Source organism: Lissotriton helveticus, chromosome 5_1, assembly GCF_964261635.1.
Source record: "Lissotriton helveticus chromosome 5_1, aLisHel1.1, whole genome shotgun sequence".
Classification (NCBI taxonomy): Eukaryota; Metazoa; Chordata; class Amphibia; order Caudata; family Salamandridae; genus Lissotriton; species Lissotriton helveticus.
In genome coordinates, this window is record NC_136065.1 from 1,663,725,927 (window position 1) to 1,663,744,866 (window position 18,940).

Sequence of the window (18,940 nt, forward strand, 5' to 3'; positions counted from 1 at the left end):
TATTACAGGTCGTACTAAAACAATGCCTCGACATATTTCTTATAATGCTTTTCCTGACAATGAAAAACTATGTGTGGTCCATTGTTTGAAGACCTACGAGGAGTGTACGAAGGCCTTGCGGCCGCAGGGCTGCTCGCAATTGTTGATTTCTATTCAAAAGCCCTTTAAACCAGTGGCGGCTGCCACTATTGCTAGATGGCTTCGGTTCATTATGAAGGAAGCTGGTGTTGATACGAGTATTTTTGGTGCTCATTCAGTTAGAGGCGCAATGGCGTCCAAGTCATATGGTTTAGGATCCAGTATCCAAGATATTATGCATTGTGCAGATTGGTCCTCTGATTCAACGTTTAAGACGTTTTATTACAAGCCGGTGGGAGATATTACTTCTGTGGTATTTAAACAGCGTTAAACTAGCATAATCTGAAGCCTCCGGTCCTGTAATAGAATCAAAAATTTGCTAGCATTCGCGACAAGAATTTTCAATTCTATTAAGGACACGGAGGCGAGGATTATCCCACCCGGCTTAATGTACTGTATGTATTAAGCTTACCCACCCTTTATGCAAGAATTACGGGGTGTTGTTTCCTTTATTTCAGGATCGGATAAGAAGTCGGATTAATCGAATCCGGAGAGGATGAGACAAAGTCGGACCGACACACGACTGACGTCGAGATGACGATCTGAAGTTCTTCTTCCACGTTGGAGGATTGTTTGGTTCATGTTATGGACTCTTTTGTTGGTTCACGTTATGGACTTTTCGCCTCAAAGAAAGAGGAAGTGATGTGCACGCTAGGGGTTCTTATGGACTGTGGGGGCGTGCCTATAACCATGGTGTTCATGGGAAATGTAGTAATTATTGTTTACTTGAGAAAATAATATATTTTCATTGGCTGCTGTGTTGATGCAGTAAAGTTTGAGAAGCATAATCCTCGCCTCCGTGTCCTTAATAGAATTGAAAATTCTTGTCGCGAATGCTAGCAAATTTTTGATTCTGCCTACGGAGCAGAAGATTCCAGGTTCGACTCCTGGCTGGCTCGATAGTGGATATCACTTTTTTCAAACAATAATATAAACATTGCAATGATCTATAAACGTGAGAGAAACCACATCACTCCTCTTAGACCATGAAGTTCCGTCCTGGGTGATATTATAATAAACGGATCTGTAAACTTCGGTACACAAACAGCTAGGCATTTGAATTAAATTACATAATAGGAATTTAACGCCAATATTTTTTTTATTTAAAAGTGGGCCATTCAGAGTTTTCGAGAGGTCTGTTTTTAACTGTAAAACAGATATCTGTCGATTTGCCAAAGGGACCAATATTTTCAAGGAACAACAAATGCTAGTGAATTTTTGAAAAAGCACCTTTACCAGCGTGGTCTCGAAGGCACGGGCCTTCATAATGGCTGTCACGGATGCAGCTGCAAGTGACTTATTCCATTGAAACTGGGCAAAATAACGGAGCATCTGAGATACTGGTGCGTGACCACGATTCCAGAAAAAGAAATAACCCATGTATTGTGTCTACGGAACAGTCGTTCTTTCCAGTTGCGATGAATAATGTTGTGCGCAAACACTTGTATTTCCCGCCACACCGCCCTGTGCACTTGCACTGCAGCGGAAAAGAACTAGTCACGTCGCCAGTTCTCTCTGTCCCAATGCTCCCAGTCTTCCCGCTGGTTGCTCTTCCATGCAGAAGCTTGTTAAAGCTCTTCACTCTTCCCATGACTCCTACATTCTGGGAGTTCACCCTGTGCTACTGTAGCGTTCCCCGTTTGACTTTGAATGACATGCTCATGCTAACACTCCAAAGCTTTCAGTATCACTCTCTAGCGATACCCTGGGATAAGCAGCTCCATATTCTCACCCCTCTCTAAGAAGTTCATCGGCGGGCCAGTGGCGCAATGGATAACGCGTCTGCCTACGGAGCAGAAGATTCCAGGTTCGACTCCTGGCTGGCTCGGTTCAAGGCTCCTTTTCACATCTTTAAAAGAAGTCACAGTTAATAGTAAAATATAGCCATATACCTACTGGGCGTTTATGGAAGATTAAACTAATGACACGTTTTCCTGTAAATATATCATTAATCATGAGGTACCTTAATTTGCTTCCACAGACAGAACAGCGTTTTAATCGGGAAAGAATCCAATGTGCCCAGGCTCTCATTACTTTTAAAAGAAATCGATACCACAATACAGAAATAGTTGCCTGCGATCGGGCTACCTAGTTACAGCGAGGCAGAGTTTAAAGTGGGATGAAAAAAATGTGGGGTCCCTGAAAGGGGGGCGGCCAATACAATTAGGGCGTGGCTTAAACATGTAAACAGAAATTCCTTTAGAGTGCCACCCTTTGCATAGAATTGCAGTTGGCATAGGTGACAATTGAGCTGTGGGCTTTGAAGCAGAGAAACTCATTTGCAGTACCACAGGGCTCCTTGCCCAGCCCAACACTTATCAAAATATTCATGAGTTCAGTGGACCACATCGTCCAGACTTGCAACAAAATATCCTCACACTCGTAACTGATACTGTCCCTCTTGGACAAGCATCAAACACTAGGAACAAGTTAACCACATGCATGACGGTAGTGGCCACCTAGATGAAGTCCAACTGTCTCAAGCTGAACATGGACAAAACTAAAGTGCTGGTATTCTTTAAAGATGTTTCAACGTAGGCCAGGGCTAAAAAAATCATAACAAGCATTTGCAATGCGATAGGTCTCGCATTAATTAAGTTTGAGCTATTGGCATTGCTAAATATTGCAACACCAATTGCAACAAAATCTATAAATTGTAGGCCAAAAAAAGTGTATTTATTTTTGTAGGAATGGTGGCATGCTGCGCTTTAGATGAATATGTTTAAAAGTAAAGTGCGCCATACTGTGATTGCTACAATAGTTAACTGTGGATGCGTTAACAATTGATGTGTGCACTGATGGCTGATGGTGTGTGTGCCTGGTGGAAGTGTGTACTGCCGGCTGGTGGTTTGTGTGCCTGGTGGAAGTGTGCACTGACGGCTGGTGGTGCGTGTGCCTGGTGAAAGCGTGCACTGACGGCTGGTGGTGCGTGTGCCTGGTGAAAGCATGCACTGACAACTGGTGGTGTGTGTGCCTGGTGGAAGTGTGCACTGACGGCTGGTGGTGTGTGTGCCTGGTGAAAGCGTGCACTGACGGCTGTTGGTGTGTATGTGTTCTTGGTGAAAGCGTGCACTGACGGCTGGTGGTGTGTGTGTGTGCCTGGTAAGAGCGTGCATTGGCGGCTGGTGGTGTGTGTGTGTGTGCCTGGTGAAAGCGTGCACTGATGGCTGGTAGTGGTTGTGTGCCTGGTGAAAGCGTGCACTGACGGCTGGTGGTGTTTGTGCCCGGTGAAAGCGTGCCCTGACGGCCGGTGGTGTTTGTGCCCGGTGAAAGCATGCACTGACGAATTATGGTGTCTGTGTCTTGTGAAAGTGTGTACTGACGGTGTGGTTGTGTGCGTGGTTGTGTGTGTGGTTGTGAGTGTGGTTGTGAGTGTGTGTGTGTGGTTATGAATGTGTGGTTATGAGTGTGTGTTTGTGTGTATGAGTGTGGTTGTGAGTGTGGTTGTGAGTGTTTGGTGGAAGCGTGCCCTGATGGCTGGTGGTGTTTGTGCCTGGTGAAAGAGTGCACTGACGGCTGGTGGTGAAAACCCCTCTAAAGTTTATGTTACTTGAAATGGTAAAGCAATCAGTCAACAGGTAGATTTTATGGGGCTATGAAAATGGATGTGAAACTGAGGGCCTGTGTTAAAATGAAAACTCAGTTAACGTTTAACAAGCAGGCTTTTTGTTAGAAGAGTATGGTTAATAGTTTAGCGACTGTGTTCTTAAAAGAAACTACTAAAGCAAAATAAAGTTCTATAGCAAAACAAAGCTGAAAGTAGGACCTCTTTTAATGAATGGGCAGAGTTAGCAGACTTAGGTTTTACCATAAAGGCACTGTTTGAAAAGGATCTAATCGTGATGTGGAAAGGATCTATCCACAAAAATGTGCACACAGTATCACATGAAACTCTGGGTTCATTCTCAACATTATGCGGGGTCCAGTGCGTGGCCAGCGGCGTGGGTGGGTGCCGTGACGAATTGTCTGAGGCCAAGGTTGGCGAGGTTGGTGATCAGGGTGGTGGAGTTGGCATCACTGTTGTTCTCGAGGTGGAAATTCAGGTCCCCGAGGAGGATGTAGTCGGTGGAGGCGAGTGCGTGGGTGCTGGTGAGGTCAGCGATGGAGTCGCTGAATTGAGCTAGGGGTCCGGGGGGTCTGTAGATGAGTGTTCCTCTGAGGGTGGTGTTGGGGTCGGTGTGGATGCGGAAGTGCAGGTGTTCGGTGGTGTTGAGGGTGTCGTCTGTGTGGGTGGCGACCTTGAGGGTGGACTTGTGGACGATGGCTATTCCTCCTCGGATACAGTTGGCGCGATCTCTGCGTGTGATTTTGTAGCCGTCCGGGATGCCAATAGCGATGTCGGGCGCCGAGGAGTCATTCCAGCAGGTCTCGGTCAGGAAGGCCACGTCTGGGGCGGAGGAGTCGAGCAGATCCCAGAGCTCGATGGCGTGTTTGCGTGCGGAGCGGGTGTTGAGGAGTATGCAGCGGAGGTGGTTGGGTCCAGTCCTTGGTGGTTTGGTGGTTCTGTCGAAGGTGAAGCTGCAGGTGTGTCAGGAGAAAGGTCCCTGAGTCTGTTTCGGGGTGGCTTGGAAGCGCGTGTGTTTTCGGCCGGCGTTGAGTGCGTACAGGGTGCTGGCGTCGTAGCGGAGTCTGGTGTTGTGGCGTTCGTGGGTCCAAAGGTTCTGGCGCTGGTCGAGGTCCAGACGTGGATGGGCGCAGACGGGCTTGCCTTAGCATCCTCCATAAGAGGGGGATAAGGAGGGAGGAGCAGCTGGGAGGCAGGAGCATGGTGTCCGATGGGGTGCGGGGGGGGGCTCAGGGACGCAGCGGCGGGAGGTGGCGGGGAACGGCAGCAAAACAGGCGGGCGGCAGGGAGCAGGCAAGAGGCAGTAGGGGGGTGGGGTCGTAGCGGCGGGGAGTGGAAGTGATTACAGGGACAGAGGCAAAGTACAGGGACAGTGAATGAAGCACAATACAGACCAATACAGGTAGCAGTCACGCAGCAATAGGGGGGAGAGGCGGCAAATACCAGGAAGGAGCAGAGCAGCCTCGAACCCAGGGGAGAGAGGCACAAGGCTCGGGTGAACCAGCTGACAAGCGGCGCTGCTGGGAGGAGTGCTACCTTTGACCAGAGGTCAAGGAATCAATGTTGTTAGAAAAAGCCTGACATCTTACAGCCTTTCATTTAACATGCTTTGCACGTTCAATTGTCATGCAGTTCACTTTACAAAATCCTCTAACTAAAGTCACAGAAAGAAAAATAAATGTAATAAGATAAGCTGACTTTTGACCTCTGTTTCTCTGAAAGCCAACAAATGTGATAAGATAATGTGATTTAATGCCATTTTTATTTCTCGTTCACTTTGTGAGCAATAAAGATGCCTTTAAATATTGTTATCTTGTCACATTTTTTCTGCTTTCAGAGACAGAGGTCACAAGTCAGTTTGTCTTCTCTGAAATTAGAGGATTTTCGACTGGCCAGAAAGGGCGAGTAGTCCCTAAAAAAAGGCCTGTCCTGAATAAATCTTGCTTGACAATGCAAGTGGATGTTTCAAGCCTTGATAGAACTACACCTGGTGGCCTATGGATCGCTGACCCAGCTCACAAGCAAGAAATCTCAGAATCATTGTAAATAAACTGGACATGGCTACGACACAGTTGACTCATCCTGCTTCAACACCCACCCTGAGGATGCTGTAGAAGATTTTCAAGTGGCAACTGGTTAGCACCAATAAACCGATCACCAAAGCCCTCAGCAGCAGGCTGTACTATGTAAATATCCTATCCGCAGGAATAACCAACCAGCTCACAAGGAGAATTCCGACCATCCACAACGCAGCAGCAAGTGTTCTCCCCAAACTCCCATGCTGAGCCCATATCACATTTCGCCTTAGGGAGCTCTAGTGGCTCCCAATACACAAGTGTGTAGACTTCAAACTACTCCTCACTCACAAACACAAAGCACTCCACAACATACGCCCTGCCTACCAGCACACCCACATTCATTTCCAAAAATCTTATAGACACCTCTGCTCTACCAGACTCTCACTAGCCCACGTCCCAGGCATGCACAAAAGCAAATCATGGTAGGGTCAGGCCTTCTCAAACTTAGCTCCTAAAGCCTGGAATGACATCCCTCGACACATCATAGACTCCTCCTTTCTTCTTTTGTCCGGTAAGAAAATTAAGACCTAGCAATTTGAATAAGCCCTCCAGGGCTGGCCTCACACTTCTGCCAGGTCATTAGCATGCTAAAACGCAGTGATAACCCCAGACATGAGCTATCGACTTCTAGGAACCATATTTCAACTCTATTTTGATGATTGAAGATTTCTAAGTACTCTATTGTCGATTTTTATCATTTTTGGTCTTGTCTTAAGTATATAAAAATATTGGATATTTTTATAAACTGGCGTGATGTCCTTTTGTAGTGCTTTCACTATGTTACTGTTGGTTATGTGCAAATGCTTTAAACAATGCCTCTAAGATAAGCCTGACTGCTGGTGCCAAGCTACTAAGGGGGTGAGCAGGGGTTATTTTAAGAGTGTAACTCCCTTATCCTGACTAGAAGGAAGGGTCACTACTTGGACAAAGGTGGAAACCATTGCCCCCTCGAGGCACGTATTTCGAACAGGGGCAGATTGTTTTAAGTGGTTGAATATATTAAGTGCCCTGTTGTCAACCATAATCAAAGTACAGCTTTAGTCAGACTATATGGAAGCGCTTATTAATTAACATCCCATGCCGGTGGTGGAACTGGGTGGAGTGCTTCCTAAGAAAAATGTTGGCCACTGGCATTTGCATTTTTTAATACAAATTAACTTCTGCTCCTGTGCAGCACTACATGGCTTTGTAGCTAGAGTTGCACTATAGAAAAGTAGCCCACGTGCTTACATATCAGTGGGATGTGTGCTGGCGCTTCTGGCGTCAGTGGCCTAGTTATTACCAAAGGAAGCACCCAACCAATACTTACAGCGCCTGCTCCCTTCATTGTGTGACCACAGACGCATGGCCACCAGGATGCTTCCTGGCAGGCCACTGTATCTGAAAGACTGTAGAACTGAGGTCGAGCCAGTGGGGCTTATTCATCTTATGCAGCTAACAACCAATGACAAAGCCAATAATCCTTGCTTGTTGTAGGTGTAATGTTAGTTGTTGTATATCTAAATGCAATGACATAAGTAGCAAAATACCAGTCAGGCGGCACACTATGCTAAGCACAGAGCCATGGGTTGGTGTATAGTAGTTTGTTCGTAGTTGTAATGTAGTACTGCAAAATGTTATATATTGTTATATATAACAGAAGGAATTGTAAGATGTCATGCTCCAGCCGCATTTTTGCAGTTAGAGGAGGCAAAGCCAAGAAGCCCTTCCCCCTCGAAGGCAGCATTCATCTCTGCAAGCAGTAGAGAGAGCAGGGCTCTGAAGCTCCTCAGACCTATAGGCTGGCTCCAGAGTGCATCGCTACAGCCGTGTCACACGAGCTTGTATCACCTTTCTTGTGACGTGGTTATCATCTTTTCTCTGATCACTAGTGCCACGGCGGGCCAGTGGCGCAATGGATAACGCATCTGCCTACGGAGCAAAAGATTCCAGGTTCGACTCCTGGCTGGCTCGATAGTGGATATCACTTTTTTCAAACAATAATATAAACATTGCAATGATCTATAAACGTGAGAGAAACCACATCACTCCTCTTAGACCATGAAGTTCCGTCCTGGGTGATATTATAATAAACGGATCTGTAAACTTCGGTACACAAACAGCTAGGCATTTGAATTAAATTACATAATAGGAATTTAAAGCCAATATTTTTTTTATTTAAAAGTGGGCCATTCAGAGTTTTCGAGAGGTCTGTTTTTAACTGTAAAACAGATATCTGTCGATTTGCCAAAGGGACCAATATTTTCAAGGAACAACAAATGCTAGTGAATTTTTGAAAAAGCACCTTTACCAGCGTGGTCTCGAAGGCACGGGCCTTCATAATGGCTGTCACGGATGCAGCTGCTAGTGACTTATTCCATTGAAACTGGGCAAAATAACGGAGCATCTGAGATACTGGTGCATGGCAACGATTCTAGAAAAAGAAATAACACATGTATTGTGTCTACGGAACAGTCGTTCTTTCCAGTTGCGATGAATAATGTTGTGCGCAAACACTTGTATTTCCCGCCACACCGCCCTGTGCACTTGCACTGCAGCGGAAAAGAACTAGTCACGTCGCCAGTTCTCTCTGTCCCAATGCTCCCAGTCTCCCCGCTGATTCTATTACAGGACCGGAGGCTTCGGATTATGCTTCTCTTTCTTATATTTGCCACTCACAGCAGCCAATGAAAAACGTTTTGTATGCAATAAAAACTACATTTCCCATGATGCTTGTACATACATCACATCCTGTATAGCCCCATAAGAGCTGCTGCATCCTGTGTCTCCTCCTCTTTCTTTGCTGCTCACGCAGCCAGTTAAGTGCTCTCTACTTTATGATATGATTAATGTCTTGGTTGACTGACGGATTTCTTTGAGGTTACTGCCAGTAGTTTTGCGCTCATTGCGCACTGTATTACATGCCTTGCGTTTAGTTCGCTTGATGTTGCAATGCTTTGCGCTTATATCGCGCTATGTTTCATGCTTGTGGCGTGATTGTGGTTTGTGGGAGCTGGAAGCGCACGTGTTACGTGCAGCCATGGTGCTTAACGAACGGCACTCCCTAAGTTCAAGACTGCTGGCAGCGCTCTGGATATACCACAGTATCGATGTTGTCCTCAAATTGCAAAGGGTCCTAGGGGTATGTGTTGGTGATTTACGCTGCATTTCCATGCTTTTCTTGCGTTAGCGCTGGCGGGCGCCATGGGTTGTTTTTACCGCCTTGGAGGGCGGAGCGGCTCCCGCTGGGAGCAGCGTACTCCTGGACGCTTTTATTTGTTAAATGGCCTGCGGGCATTACCGCGTTCTTGCAGGGGCTGTGTGCGGCGCCCGGATGTGGCGCCTCCTCCTGCAGCGGAGTCTGTCACTTTACCGCTGCATCTCCGCAGAGCTTCAGGGCTCGCCTCGATAAAGGCAGGCGCGCGTCGCCTCCTTGCCACGTCCTGGGACTGTGGGTACGGTGATGTTTCCTCTACGCGGGGGGCCCCCTTTTTGAAAGGCGCTCTGTGCTCCCGCTGATCAGCACATGCCGCGCTTCCCTGCCGGGGTCTTCAGGTTTGATCAGCTTCGTGTGGATCGGTCTACACGTGGCCTCGGGGCAAGGCTGCTGCCTTTGATTTCCATGGTGCAGGGTTCGATCCCGGGTGCCCCGAGTCATGTCCGTTTTTTCTATAATGTTATAATTTGTGTTTTCTCACGATTCCAGTTTACTATTCTCCTGGGATATGTTTCACTGTTTATACTGGACGGCAGTATGCGCTTGGCAGTTTTTTGGTAGCGCTGATGCAACTTTCAATGGCTCCTGCGGGAGTGGTGAGGTAGCTCTGCTTATGCCGGCGAGATTAATCCTCATGAGGGGCCTAGACTGCCGCAAACTGAATCAGACACTCCTCCTGGAGCTGGAATTCGGCGCTAGAGTGCGCCATGATGTAGTGGGTGAATGTGTTTGTGTCTTGATTTGTTGCTCATGGATTACATTCCAACGGTGCTCTTTTACACGTTGCGTAAGTTTCCGGTCACTTCCATGGGGTTGTTTGAATTATTGCGCGGTCACGCGCTTTCTCCGCCAAAGGCTTTCCCTAGTAGCCGAGTGCGGTTATGGAGTCATAACGCTCCGGTGTGCGTAACCCATTTGGGCACAATTTTGGGCTTACTTTGGGCACTTTGGCCTACGCACGTCGCAGGCGTCCCTTGTTTGTTTGTTTGAGGTCTCAGTGCCTCCTGCTTACCTGGGCAGATTCCTGGTAGCCGCCAGGCTTTAACAATTGGCTGGCCCTCGGAGTGCGCACACGCTCCTTGTATTTTCCGAAGACTCCCGACGCCCTCTGGGCTGGTATAATGACTACAGCTTTGCTGAGGAGCCGATGCATTATTCATTTCACTGTTTTAGTGTGCACAGGGTTGGCTCCCCCTCGACTCCTCCATTGCACTGTGCCTTGCACTTCATATATATAGAACACAGATGTCCCTTGAGGATGATGTTGGAATATATGTATGTATGTATATATATTTCTATATTGGAGGATGACAACTACTGATAGGAGCGCGAGAGCCTCCTGAACTGATTATGTTGACACCCAGGTTCTTCCCGTTCTTGTGTGGTCAACAGGGCCTCATGTATGACGTTACCTACCTCGGGGTGACAGGGCTTGATTGACGCCCATTTTGTTCTGCTACCACAATACCTTCAGCATGCGTTCGTTTTTGTCTATTTACTTATTATTTTTACGTTGTTAGTTATTGTCTTTATTTCTTTTCCATAGTGTTTCCGCAGTTCCTGGCATATAGCGTTCAGGAGAGAGTCTGGTTCTCTCCTTCCCGGCAAGGGCAGTTGTTCCGATGGTGGTACTAATGGTTGATGCGAGGGATAGGCTATCCCTCCTCAGTTCCCTCTTACCGTCCGAGTGCCGTGTTGTGCTCTCTCAGGTTCATTGGTTACTTAGAGGTATGGTTGATCTATCGTGGCAGGCCTTGGCCTCACAGTTCCAGACATCGGCGGATTGATGTGTTGGGATTGCTCGGTTATAACCTTAATGCATTTGGGCCTTTAATTTAGGTTCCGAGTTTATCTCACTCCTATGCGACTCAGTGGCTTTATCCCCACTTTACAATGCGAGGATGAATTTCCGATGGTATTAGTACGAGAGTTTCCCTTTGGGTGGATGCCTCGGTAGTGGTGTGTTGGGCACCGTCATGCAGTCAGTTTTCCAACCCCTCCAGTTATTCGGGCTCTTTGTCGTGCACGCCTCTGGTGGCTTACTGTTCAGCATGCACAATGTCTCGACTGCGAGTACGATCAGCGGATATGGGCATATAGGTCGTCTTCATAGTGGACTAATTCCAGGACTCAGGTCGTCTTGCCGACGATTTTCATATTCAGATTGTTGTGGTATAACTCCTTAGCCTACATAGCAGTAAAGCTTGGTTCCATCTGGTTTCCTGGTATTTCTGACGACTGGTCGCATCTTTCGTGCAAGGCGGACTCCATTTTGGAATCCCAATGCCCCTGGGTCGGCGGAGGACGGCTCGTTCTCCCGCCTTTTTCTTGCAATTTTTCTCCTTTTTCTAATGTAGTGACACTCACGTAAATCAAGGCAGATGCCTTATGGTTCACCAGAGAGCTACGGCCCGCAGATTCATCGTTGCCATTTAGTAGGCGGGTCCTGGTTGACACATGGCAATGTGGTACGAACAGTTTTCCCTAGGTGTATGTATTCCGACTTTGCTTTATTGCGATCAAGTTTCCGGTATCTACATTACTTTCTTGGTTCTCGAACGCGTTCTTTTCGTATTTCTGGGACCTTTCATTCCCTGCAGACGTTTCGGCGATAGAGGGTCGCTTGTGGATATGTCCGCCATTGGCGGCTTTGTGAGGACTGATTTCTTCTGGTGGATTAGTTTCCAAATATGTACGGGGACTTCAGTAACGTTCTCCTTATAACGTCCATTTGGCCGTTTTTCAGCGGCTCTTCTCGGTTCAGGGCAGGTTGCTGACCTTGCGTCGGGTTTCTTTCCAATTCTTTTGGTGGCCTGCGTTTACAAACGGGACGTTTACTATTGTCAGGCTGTGTTACGAAGTATTCCACCTTCGGGGGTTCCTATGGCGAGGCAAGCCTGCGTTTTACAGGTATAGTATGTACTATTAATTGCCCTGTCGGCGAGGTCTGACATGCATGTGGTCAGGGCCTTGTCACACGACTTTGCACTTTATGGGTGTTTCTTCCGATGCCTCATGGCTTACAACGATGGTTCTCGGAATTACCATCTGATATGATTTTTCGACTATATGTTCATATGATTGTTGATGATTGTTATCATTTTCTATGTGAGTACGAGGCTATTACAGCCGATGGTTGAGGGCCTTTGGCCGGAATGGGTGTTAGACCAATGGTGATACGCAGTTTGCTCAAGTACAATACTTATCATTCTTGTTTGGATAATTCTCATTGTTGTGCAAGTTTTAACTTTTCTGATGGAGTTTCTCAGACTCTATTTAAACAGTATTATGTACCGGTGGGAGATTTAAGACTGTAGTTGTGTTACTAAGCGTTAAACTAGCATAATCCGAAGCCTCCCGTCCTGTAATAGAATCAAAAATTAGCTAGCATTCGCGCCAAGAATTTTCAATTCTATTAAGGACACGGAGGCGAGGATTATCCCACCCGGTTTATTACAGTATTGGTAATAATTACCCACCCGAATGTACTTGATATTCTGTATCAGCAGAAGTTACGGGTTTTTCCTGTCTCATTCCTTTCAGCTTCGAGTAAAGAAGAAGGAGCAGGTGTTCTTCTGGCTTAAAAGACGTGATTCGTCCAGTTGACGATGGTTCGCCATGTTGAAGGATGTTTCTTGAGATTCATATCCGTGAAAAGGACTGGATTTATTAATGTTTGTTCTCCATGTTGAAGGATGTTTATTGTGACTCATATTCCGTAAAATGGACTGGATTTATTAATGTGTGGACTGTATATGTTCGAGCAAAGAAAGAGGAGGAGACACAGGATGCAGCAGCTCTTATGGGGCTATACAGGATGTGATGTATGTACAAGCATCATGGGAAATGTAGTTTTTATTGCATACAAAACGTTTTTCATTGGCTGCTGTGAGTGGCAAATATAAGAAAGAGAAGCATAATCCTCGCCTCCGTGTCCTTAATAGAATTGAAAATTCTTGGCGCGAATGCTAGCTAATTTTTGATTGCTCTTCCAGGCAGAAGGTTGTTAAAGCTCTTCACTCTCCCCATGACGCCTACATTCTGGGAGTTCACCCTGTGCTACTGCAGAGTTCCCCGTTTGACTTTGAATGACATGCTCATGCTAACACTCCAAAGCTTTCAGTATCACTCTCTACCGATACCCTGGGATAAGCAGCTCCATATTCTCACCCCTCTCTGAGAAGGTCATCGGCGGGCCAGTGGCGCAATGGATAACGCGTCTGCCTACGGAGCAGAAGATTCCAGGTTCGACTCCTGGCTGGCTCGATTCAAGGCTCCTTTTCACATCTTTAAAAGAAGTCACAGTTAATAGTAAAATATAGCCATATACCTACTGGGCGTTTATGGAAGATTAAACTAATGACACGTTTTCCTGTAAATATATCATTAATCATGAGGTACCATAATTTGCTTCCACAGAAAGAACAGCGTTTTAATCGGGAAAGAATCCAATGTGCCCAGGCTCTCATTACTTTTAAAAGAAATCGATACCACAATACAGAAATAGTTGCCTGCGATCGGGCTACCTAGTTACAGCGAGGCAGAGTTTAAAGTGGGATGAAAAAAATGTGGGGTCCCTGAAAGGGGCGCGGCCAATACAATTAGGGCGTGGCTTAAACATGTAAACAGAAATTCCTTTAGAAGGCCACCCTTTGCATAGAATTGCAGTTGGCATAGGTGACAATTGAGCTGTGGGCTTTGAAGCAGAGAAACTCATTTGCAGTACCACAGGGCTCCTTGCCCAGCCCAACACTTATCAAAATATTCATGAGTTCAGTGGACCACATCGTCCAGACTTGCAACAAAATATCCTCACACTCGTAACTGATACTGTCCCTCTTGGACAAGCATCAAACACTAGGAACAAGTTCACCACATGCATGACGGTAGTGGCCACCTAGATGAAGTCCAACTGTCTCAAGCTGAACATGGACAAAACTAAAGTGCTGGTATTCTTTAAAGATGTTTCAACGTAGGCCAGGGCTCAAAAAATCATAACAAGCATTTGCAATGCGATAGGTCTCGCATTAATTAAGTTTGAGCTATTGGCATTGCTAAATATTGCAACACCAATTGCAATTTAATCTATAAATTGTAGGCCAAAAAAAGTGTATTTATTTTTGTAGGAATGGTGGCATGCTGCGCTTTAGATGAATATGTTTAAAAGTAAAGTGCGCCATACTGTGATTGCTACAATAGTTAACTGTGGATGCGTTAACAATTGATGTGTGCACTGATGGCTGGTGGTGTGTGTGCTTGGTGGAAGTGTGTACTGCCGGCTGGTGGTTTGTGTGCCTGGTGGAAGTGTGCACTGACGGCTGGTGGTGCGTGTGCCTGGTGAAAGCGTGCACTGACGGCTGGTGGTGCGTGTGCCTGGTGAAAGCATGCACTGACAACTGGTGGTGTGTGTGCCTGGTGGAAGTGTGCACTGACGGCTGGTGGTGTGTGTGCCTGGTGAAAGCGTGCACTGACGGCTGTTGGTGTGTATGTGTTCTTGGTGAAAGCGTGCACTGACGGCTGGTGGTGTGTGTGTGTGCCTGGTAAGAGCGTGCATTGGCGGCTGGTGGTGTGTGTGTGTGCCTGGTGAAAGCGTGCACTGATGGCTGGTAGTGGTTGTGTGCCTGGTGAAAGCGTGCACTGACGGCTGGTGGTGTTTGTGCCCGGTGAAAGCGTGCCCTGACGGCCGGTGGTGTTTGTGCCCGGTGAAAGCATGCACTGACGACTTATGGTGTCTGTGTCTTGTGAAAGTGTGTACTGACGGTGTGGTTGTGTGCGTGGTTGTGTGTGTGGTTGTGAGTGTGGTTGTGAGTGTGTGTGTGTGGTTATGAATGTGTGGTTATGAGTGTGTGTTTGTGTGTATGAGTGTGGTTGTGAGTGTGGTTGTGAGTGTTTGGTGGAAGCGTGCCCTGACGGCTGGTGGTGTTTGTGCCTGGTGAAAGAGTGCACTGACGGCTGGTGGTGAAAACCCCTCTAAAGTTTATGTTACTTGAAATGGTAAAGCAATCAGTCAACAGGTAGATTTTATGGGGCTATGAAAATGGATGTGAAACTGAGGGCCTGTGTTAAAATGAAAACTCAGTTAACGTTTAACAAGCAGGCTTTTTGTTAGAAGAGTATGGTTAATAGTTTAGCGACTGTGTTCTTAAAAGAAACTACTAAAGCAAAATAAAGTTCTATAGCAAAACAAAGCTGAAAGTAGGACCTCTTTTAATGAATGGGCAGAGTTAGCAGACTTAGGTTTTACCATAAAGGCACTGTTTGAAAAGGATCTAATCGTGATGTGGAAAGGATCTATCCACAAAAATGTGCACACAGTATCACATGAAACTCTTGGTTCATTCTCAACATTATGCGGGGTCCAGTGCGTGGCCAGCGGCGTGGGTGGGTGCCGTGACGAATTGTCTGAGGCCAAGGTTGGCGAGGTTGGTGATCAGGGTGGTGGAGTTGGCATCACTGTTGTTCTCGAGGTGGAAATTCAGGTCCCCGAGGAGGATGTAGTCGGTGGAGGCGAGTGCGTGGGTGCTGGTGAGGTCAGCGATGGAGTCGCTGAATTGAGCTAGGGGTCCGGGGGGGTCTGTAGATGAGTGTTCCTCTGAGGGTGGTGTTGGGGTCGGTGTGGATGCGGAAGTGCAGGTGTTCGGTGGTGTTGAGGGTGTCGTCTGTGTGGGTGGCGACCTTGAGGGTGGACTTGTGGACGATGGCTATTCCTCCTCGGATACAGTTGGCGCGATCTCTGCGTGTGATTTTGTAGCCGTCCGGGATGCCAATAGCGATGTCGGGCGCCGAGGAGTCATTCCAGCAGGTCTCGGTCAGGAAGGCCACGTCTGGGGCGGAGGAGTCGAGCAGATCCCAGAGCTCGATGGCGTGTTTGCGTGCGGAGCGGGTGTTGAGGAGTATGCAGCGGAGGTGGTTGGGTCCAGTCCTTGGTGGTTTGGTGGTTCTGTCGAAGGTGAAGCTGCAGGTGTGTCAGGAGAAAGGTCCCTGAGTCTGTTTCGGGGTGGCTTGGAAGCGCGTGTGTTTTCAGCCGGCGTTGAGTGCGTACAGGGTGCTGGCGTCGTAGCGGAGTCTGGTGTTGTGGCGTTCGCGGGTCCAAAGGTTCTGGCGCTGGTCGAGGTCCAGACGTGGATGGGCGCAGACGGGCTTGCCTTAGCATCCTCCATAAGAGGGGGATAAGGAGGGAGGAGCAGCTGGGAGGCAGGAGCATGGTGTCCGATGGGGTGCGGGGGGGGGGGCTCAGGGACGCAGCGGCGGGAGGTGGCGGGGAACGGCAGCAAAACAGGCGGGCGGCAGGGAGCAGGCAAGAGGCAGTAGGGGGGTGGGGTCGTAGCGGCGGGGAGTGGAAGTGATTACAGGGACAGAGGCAAAGTACAGGGACAGTGAATGAAGCACAATACAGACCAATGCAGGTAGCAGTCACGCAGCAATAGGGGGGAGAGGCGGCAAATACCAGGAAGGAGCAGAGCAGCCTCGAACCCAGGGGAGAGAGGCACAAGGCTCGGGTGAACCAGCTGACAAGCGGCGCTGCTGGGAGGAGTGCTACCTTTGACCAGAGGTCAAGGAATCAATGTTGTTAGAAAAAGCCTGACATCTTACAGCCTTTCATTTAACATGCTTTGCACGTTCAATTGTCATGCAGTTCACTTTACAAAATCCTCTAACTAAAGTCACAGAAAGAAAAATAAATGTAATAAGATAAGCTGACTTTTGACCTCTGTTTCTCTGAAAGCCAACAAATGTGATAAGATAATGTGATTTAATGCCATTTTTATTTCTCGTTCACTTTGTGAGCAATAAAGATGCCTTTAAATATTGTTATCTTGTCACATTTTTTCTGCTTTCAGAGACAGAGGTCACAAGTCAGTTTGTCTTCTCTGAAATTAGAGGATTTTCGACTGGCCAGAAAGGGCGAGTAGTCCCTAAAAAAAGGCCTGTCCTGAATAAATCTTGCTTGACAATGCAAGTGGATGTTTCAAGCCCTGATAGAACTACACCTGGTGGCCTATGGATCGCTGACCCAGCTCACAAGCAAGAAATCTCAGAATCATTGTAAATAAACTGGACATGGCTACGACACAGTTGACTCATCCTGCTTCAACACCCACCCTGAGGATGCTGTAGAAGATTTTCAAGTGGCAACTGGTTAGCACCAATAAACCGATCACCAAAGCCCTCAGCAGCAGGCTGTACTATGTAAATATCCTATCCGCAGGAATAACCAACCAGCTCACAAGGAGAATTCCGACCATCCACAACGCAGCAGCAAGTGTTCTCCCCAAACTCCCATGCTGAGCCCATATCACATTTCGCCTTAGGGAGCTCTAGTGGCTCCCAATACACAAGTGTGTAGACTTCAAACTACTCCTCACTCACAAACACAAAGCACTCCACAACATACGCCCTGCCTACCAGCACACCCACATTCATTTCCAAAAATCTTATAGACACCTCTGCTCTACCAGACTCTCACTAGCACACGTCCCAGGCATGCACAAAAGCAAATCATGGTAGGGTCAGGCCTTCTCAAACTTAGCTCCTAAAGCCTGGAATGACATCCCTCGACACATCATAGACTCCTCCTTTCTTCTTTTGTCCGGTAAGAAAATTAAGACCTAGCAATTTGAATAAGCCCTCCAGGGCTGGCCTCACACTTCTGCCAGGTCATTAGCATGCTAAAACGCAGTGATAACCCCAGACACGAGCTATCGACTTCTAGGAACCGTATTTCAACTCTATTTTGATGATTGAAGATTTCTAAGTACTCTATTGTCGATTTTTATCATTTTTGGTCTTGTCTTAAGTATATAAAAATATTGGATATTTTTATAAACTGGTGTGATGTCCTTTTGTAGTGCTTTCACTGTGTTACTGTTGGTTATGTGCAAATGCTTTAAACAATGCCTCTAAGATAAGCCTGACTGCTGGTGCCAAGCTACTAAGGGGGTGAGCAGGGGTTATTTTAAGAGTGTAACTCCCTTATCCTGACTAGAAGGAAGGGTCACTACTTGGACAAAGGTGGAAACCATTGCCCCCTCGAGGCACGCATTTCGAACAGGGGCAGATTGTTTTAAGTGGTTGAATATATTAAGTGCCCTGTTGTCAACCATAATCAAAGTACAGCTTTAGTCAGACTATATGGAAGCGCTTATTAATTAACATCCCATGCCGGTGGTGGAACTGGGTGGAGTGCTTCCTAAGAAAAATGTTGGCCACTGGCATTTGCATTTTTTTAATACAAATTAACCTCTGCTCCTGTGCAGCACTACATTGCTTTGTAGCTAGAGTTGCACTATAGAAAAGTAGCCCACGTGCTTACATATCAGTGGGATGTGTGCTGGCGCTTCTGGCGTCAGTGGCCTAGTCATTACCAAAGGAAGTGCCCAACCAATACTTACAGCGCCTGCTCCCTTCATTGTGTGACCACAGGCGCATGGCCACCAGGATGCTTCCTGGCAGGCCACTGTATCTGAAAGACTGTAGAACTGAGGTCGAGCCAGTGGGGCTTATTCATCTTATGCAGCTAACAACCAATGACAAAGCCAATAATCCTTGCTTGTTGTAGGTGTAATGTCAGTTGTTGTATATCTAAATGCAATGACAGAAGCAGCAAAATACCAGTCAGGCGGCAAACTATGCTAAGCACAGAGCCCTGGGTTGGTGTATAGTAGTTTGTTCGTAGTTGTAATGTAGTACTGCAAAATGTTATATATTGTTATATATAACAGAAGGAATTGTAAGATGTCATGCTCCAGCCGCATTTTTGCAGTTAGAGGAGGCAAAGCCAAGAAGCCCTTCCCCCTCGAAGGCAGCATTCATCTCTGCAAGCAGTAGAGAGAGCAGGGCTCTGAAGCTCCTCAGACCTATAGGCTGGCTCCAGAGTGCATCGCTACAGCCGTGTCACACGAGCTTGTATCACCTTTCTTGTGACGTGGTTATCTTCTTTTCTCTGATCACTAGACCCACGGC

General features: G+C 47.2%; 3 non-coding genes across 3 annotated transcripts; all 3 read left to right on the forward strand.

Annotated features, from left to right (window-relative positions):
• The first annotated feature begins 1,893 nt into the window (after positions 1-1,893).
• On the forward strand, positions 1,894-1,966 carry TRNAR-ACG (transfer RNA arginine (anticodon ACG)). The gene has a single exon. It is a non-coding gene; the product is annotated as a tRNA-Arg (tRNA).
• A 5,695-nt stretch (positions 1,967-7,661) lies between these two features.
• On the forward strand, positions 7,662-7,734 carry TRNAR-ACG (transfer RNA arginine (anticodon ACG)). Its single transcript has one exon. It is a non-coding gene; the product is annotated as a tRNA-Arg (tRNA).
• Positions 7,735-13,170: 5,436 nt separating this feature from the next.
• TRNAR-ACG (transfer RNA arginine (anticodon ACG)) lies at positions 13,171-13,243 on the forward strand. The gene has a single exon. It is a non-coding gene; the product is annotated as a tRNA-Arg (tRNA).
• The last annotated feature ends 5,697 nt before the right edge of the window (positions 13,244-18,940 follow it).